This window comes from Triticum aestivum, chromosome 7A (genome assembly GCF_018294505.1).
Source record: "Triticum aestivum cultivar Chinese Spring chromosome 7A, IWGSC CS RefSeq v2.1, whole genome shotgun sequence".
Lineage (NCBI taxonomy): Eukaryota > Viridiplantae > Streptophyta > Magnoliopsida > Poales > Poaceae > Triticum > Triticum aestivum.
In genome coordinates, this window is record NC_057812.1 from 33,985,759 (window position 1) to 33,991,567 (window position 5,809).

General features: G+C 56.5%; 1 pseudogene; it reads right to left on the minus strand.

Annotated features, from left to right (window-relative positions):
* Positions 1-187: 187 nt before the first annotated feature.
* Positions 188-5,036, minus strand: LOC123154982 (probable indole-3-acetic acid-amido synthetase GH3.7; annotated as a pseudogene).
* Between the last annotated feature and the right edge of the window lie 773 nt (positions 5,037-5,809).

A 5,809-nucleotide genomic window follows, 5' to 3' on the forward strand; every position in this document is an offset into this window, starting at 1 on the left:
GTGTCAGGTCCGCCCAGAGGGACACCAGGGAGCAACATCCGGGCCAAATCCACAGCTAAATCCACTCCGTGTAGACCTGACGCATCCGTTTCCCCCCTCCAGGTGCCGGTGGCGGCGCCGTCCGTGACAGGGGCCACACCCCGGAGATGCGTGCCGCCTCTTCGGACATTCCACAACACCACCCCGCATGTATGAGGGCCCGGTACGACGCTCCGGTGACATTGCTACCCCCCCAGGGCCCCCGTCCCGGCTAACCCTGTAGCGTTTGACCACGAGATCTAGCCCTTTAACTTTGCACGGACGGGCTTTGACCAGTGGACCTCTCCACCCGGTTGTGTCGGGTCGGCCCAGAGGGACACCGGGGAAAAGGTCACCAACTCGATACCTGTAAAGACCTGGTATGGCTTGCACATGATATATATGAAATCAAATCATAGCCACTGAACTAAGAAATAATTCCTACGCAAGTTGGCTATACACAACAATTCCTATTACTTTTCATCAATTATTATTACTATTATTGGAATCATTTATCTTTATAGGCAGACAATGACCGGTTGCAAGCTCGGGATTACGGGACAAGACCATTTGACTAAAAGTTTCATATTTTCTTTATTTCTGGGAAGTAGAACCTTATGTAAAGTCTTCTTTTACAAAGACAATGACAGGCAAAAAAATCTATTCTAAAATAAAACACGTGAACTTGGGCAATATACTAAAATCAAGATACTTCAAGAATTATATATGGAGGGGGCAAAGTGTATATCTCGGAGGTAATAATGAGTAACAAGGAGGTCTTATAGCTAGCTAACCTGCAAAGGTGGTGACAACCAGCTCATAGGACCGACCAATTTCAACATCCACAAGATCCACAAGCTTCATCTCACCCGGATCGCCATTGTCATCAATAGTAGGAGTTTCTTCATCACGAGGCTGGATCTCAGCAAACTCGAAGTAAGCGATGCTGGGAAGCAATGCAAACGGCGCACGGCCGGGTGGTTCGAGAGGCCTTAGATTGACTCCGGTGGCGCACTCGGTAGACGCATAACAGGGCGAGATGATCGGCAACCGGCCACCGCAGTAGCTCCGGAGGATCGGAATGTACTGTGCCATCAAGCCGGTGACAATGGTGAGGGCACACCGTGCCCGCGGCCATGGCCTGGCGACAATCCCGTCCCAGGGCTTGGCAGCACACTCCGACGCGACCTCGTCCGCCAGCACCAGGTCGGGTTCTCGCAGGTACCGGTGGATGACGGCGTTGCCCAGCGGAGCGTGCGTTATCCGGCCGCTGAGTGTGCTGGTGCGGATGTCGGAGCACATCTCCTCTCAGTTTTGCTCCAGGAACTTGATGGCTCGAACGAGGCTGTTGGCGAAGGAGGTGCCGACGTGGTCCACGGAGTCACGGTGGAGCAGGCCATAGAGCAGCTGGCAGTACATGCTCTGGTCGCCGTCCGGGCAGAGGATGGCCTCCATGGGGCTGGTGCATCGGTCAAACCCGCGCACCTCCTAGTCCCGGAATTGGCTGCTGCGGTAGTAGGCAATGGTGCCCGCCTGGATGTGCAGGCCGGACGCGTGTGTTCGGCAGGGAAGGTGAGGGTGAGGCGCAGCCCCATGCCGCGCTTGCCCTCCTGGTGAGCATGTAAATGCCTAGATCGAACAACGCGACCTTGATTAGTATCTTGTGGAGATCACCAAACTTGCTCGACCAAGCGAGCAATGCAATATATGTAATACTATGTGTTTACACGTACATGTTCCTCACGAGTTCCTGGACGCCATAGAAGAAAAGCTTCCGGTCGAGCTCCTCTGCGGTGGAGGGGAAGATCTTCTGCATCCCACCAGAGGTGCCCGAGCTGCACGCCTTGACACGGAAGGAAGGGACATAAAAAGGGAGTGGCAATTTTAATTTGGGTCAGTCGATCAATCTCTGCCCTTGATTTCTGATCAAACGTCCAGAGTGCGTCTTTTTGCTTCGACCGTTTCTTCTTCAAAAACAGATCACAGCCGCCTTCATCTTCTTCCTCCTGTGGCTTGTTGCCACCGGCGTGCTACAGCCGCCCGCGGCCGGTGACACTCTCGCGTCAGCCTCGCCGCCCCTCCGGCGAGCATGCTCCTTCCGTCCCTCCGGCGAGCATGCTACTTCTTCTGAAAATCGACTAATCCAAATTGTAAATTCGTTACATATAGCTATTATAGACATAAATGTTAGAACCGCAGCCCTAGACTAGTTCTCTCTCAGCGGACTAAGGTAGAAGAAGACACAAGATACAAGAAATTCTGAACCGGCGCACGAACACCACCGTGGGCGCACGCATGCCCTAATCTTCTTTATCTTTTCAATGGCTACATGGCTGGCTCTAACTACAAGCAGTACAAGGGGATGGAGTTTATACGGATGCACACACTACCCCGTACCCAACTCCTCCGGATCACCCGGCCACGATCCGCATGTGCTGCTGCGCACAGGACACGCTCCTACGCGCCCACGCTGCTGCACTCCAACAGATCGCCAAGCCTATCCCGTGAGTCTCGCTAACGACCTGAGCCAACTATCCATACGACTCCTAACTCGAGCACGCCTCGGCCAAACACCGACGTACCGACCTGAACTAGACACACACACCCCGGTCACAACCTGGGTGCGCACACACGACGGTTTCCATCATGGGACGTGGCTTATTCCAATACTCATCCTCCTAAGCCACGACCTACAGCAGTCCGTCATCGGAGTTGATGTAGCTTTCGTCGTCGATGTTGCCATGACCGTGACCCAGCCCGCGGACCCGACTTGGCGCACTGACACCGGTCGCACAGTGCTCCGTCACGTCTCCAGTGACATACGCCACTGAGCGCATCACGCCCGGTAAGACCGACACACGATCCGCTGCCGAGCACATCCATTGACCGACACACGGCCCGAGCTTGATGCAGTATCCATCTTCTTCCTCGGCGACACACGCCGAGCTCCTTCTTCACCCACACCAGTTACAACGCACACGGGAGGTTTTATACCATGGACACGCCCAGGGCACGAACCCACGTCCCGATCCACGCAGAGCACTCGGTCTAGCCCGCTCAGTCCGTGCCCCCGACGCGCACGCACACGTCCCGGTCGCGTCGAGCCCGCAACAAACCCACTCACGCACCCCCACGTTCGCCGATAGACTGGCTACACACACAAGTCAGACCAAGCCTAGACATAAGTCGGACAGTGCCCATACACTAGTCAGAACATGCCCAGACTACGGCCAGACATGCACGCCGCGACCACGACGCAGCCCGAACCGCGCCTGACACGCCCTGCGCGCGCACGCACACGCGCCCGACGTGTCTCGCCGTGGTTGCTGCCGCCCGGTGCCATGGTGTGCCTCCAGCACGAGCCGTCGTAGATGTCGCAGACGCTGTGCAACACGACCACCTCGCCGGCCGCTGTCGAGACCGCCACCGATGCGGCTACCGCCACACTCCACCGCGCTGCGCCCCGTCGAGCACCACTCGCTGCCGCCACGGCTGCTCGCAGCTCCGTGCGCCACCACGCCACGTCTCCATGCCACGCGCCTCCGCGGTTGTCGCGCCGAGCCGTCGCGACCTCTGCGCCACCACGCAGGTCCTTCGCGACCTCCTTGTCTTCACGGCCGCCGTGCCCTTCGTGCGCACGACATCACACCGCACAGCCGTGGACTCACCGCGCGTTGCCGTCGCCACGCGCTCGCCGCGCGCCGCAGCGGATGCCTCCATGTCGGCCGCGCACGCTGCGCTTGCCGCGGACGCCACCATGTGCCACAGCCGCCCCTCGAACCTTGTGGCTCTGAATACCAATTGCTGAAACCGCAGCCCTAGACTAGCTCTCTCTCAGCGGACGAAGGTAAAAGAAGACACAAGATACAAGAAATTCCGGGCCAGCGCACGAACGCCGCCGTGGACGCACGCACGCCCTAATCTTCTTGATCTTTTCAATGGCTACATGGCTGGCTATAACTACAAGCAGTACAAGGGGATGGAGTTTATACGGATGCACGCACTAGCCCGTACCCAACTCCTCCGGATCACCCGGCCACGATCCGCATGTGCTGCTGCGCACAGGACACGCTCCTACGCGCCCACGCTGCTGCACTCCAAAAGATCGCCAAGCCTATCCCGTGAGTCTCGCTAACGACCTGAGCCAACTATCCATACGACTCCTAACTCGAGCATGCCTCGGCCAAACACCGGCGTACCGACCTGGACTAGACACACACGCCCCGGACACAACCTGGGTGCGCACACACGCCGGTTTCCATCATGGGACGTGGCTTATTCCAATAATAAAAGGGTCTATCTAGGACACATCTAGATGTGACATAGTTATGTCACATCTAAGCTGATATTCACTTTGTTCGTGGTCTATTTTTTTTGTCTTTATTTTTTTTATTTTTTGTTGCTGCATTATGTATTTGTGGGAGCTTAGATGTGACATTTTTAAAAAACATCTAGATGTGAATTAGTCAAACTGATAATAAAAACATGTTTGAGAGTTGAGATGGCCGCACCGCACGGGCACAGCTTAATTTACCTTCGGATGAGGTGGGTGATTGATTCGGAGCAGAGGAGATTGGTGGACAACTCGCGGCCGGAGGTGATGCGATCCACGTACGGCTTGAGGTCGTCGTAACCGGAGACAGGCACAAGCTTCTTGAAGGCCTCCCGGAGGTTGCCGTCCGATGGAAAGCCGCCATCCGGGAGGAGGAGGAAGGAGCAGAGGTACTCTGTGTGGGCGTTCCGCCTGAGGATCTCTGTGAGGAGCTCTCGCTGGAGCGCCGCGGCGTCGGTGGTGAGGTGCTCGACAAAGGAACGGCCGGCGACCGTATCTGTCGGGTCGAATTCCGGCAGCCACGGCGACGGCGCCATTGCTTGCATACAGGAGCTCGATCAGCTGGCTGGTTCAACACGGTCGTTCGAGTTCCACTAACACGGTGGGATGGGCGGACCGGAGCAGGCCTGATACATATTGTATGCATAGATAATGTTTTGGATAAGCAGCTAGCTATTTAATCAGTATAAATTAACTTATCGCAGACAGGATCTTGTTTTCTTTCGAATTTTTTAAGCTAGACAACTGTTCACGGGTTGGATCAGATCGAATCCCCTGAAATCAAATCAAGCGGCAACCTTCCCCACTTATTTGAGTTGAATTTATTTGGAGATATTAGAGCATCTACAATCGGACTCTCAAACCCGTCTGAAACATCCGGGCAGACCCCTCGTCACAGCCTGGTCACGAAATTTAGACCTAGACGGCCCCTTAAAAGGCCCTCAAACTTCCAGGCTGACCGGCACCCCATATCCGGGACGCCCGGGCGCTTCCGAGCACACCTGCCACGTCAGATCCGCCCAATGCTAGCCCACCCGACCCCACTTGTATTCGTCCCCATCGTCTCGCCGGACTAAACCCTAGCCACTTCAGTCTAGTCCCCTCCACTCCCCTCCACCACCCGAGCTCACCTCCGGCGGGTTGCGACCTTCTCCGTCATGGCAGGCAGCGGATCAGACTCCAACTAGTCCAGATCCGTCGACTGGGGTGTCGTCCTGTGTGGGTTGGAGGAGGCAATGGCAGTCCACATTGCACTCCGCCGCTCCCGGGAGGACAATGCCCGGCCGACGGACAGATCCGTCCGGCACAACGCCATAGCGTCGGCTCACCGGGCGCTCGGGTCCTCTAGTGCTGGATCCTCGAGGTCTCGGCCAGATCACCACTCCTTCCACGTCACCGGTTGGGCAGAGTAGGAGTCCCCTGGGAACGGGCGGCCCACCGTGGGAAGGAGAGGATAAG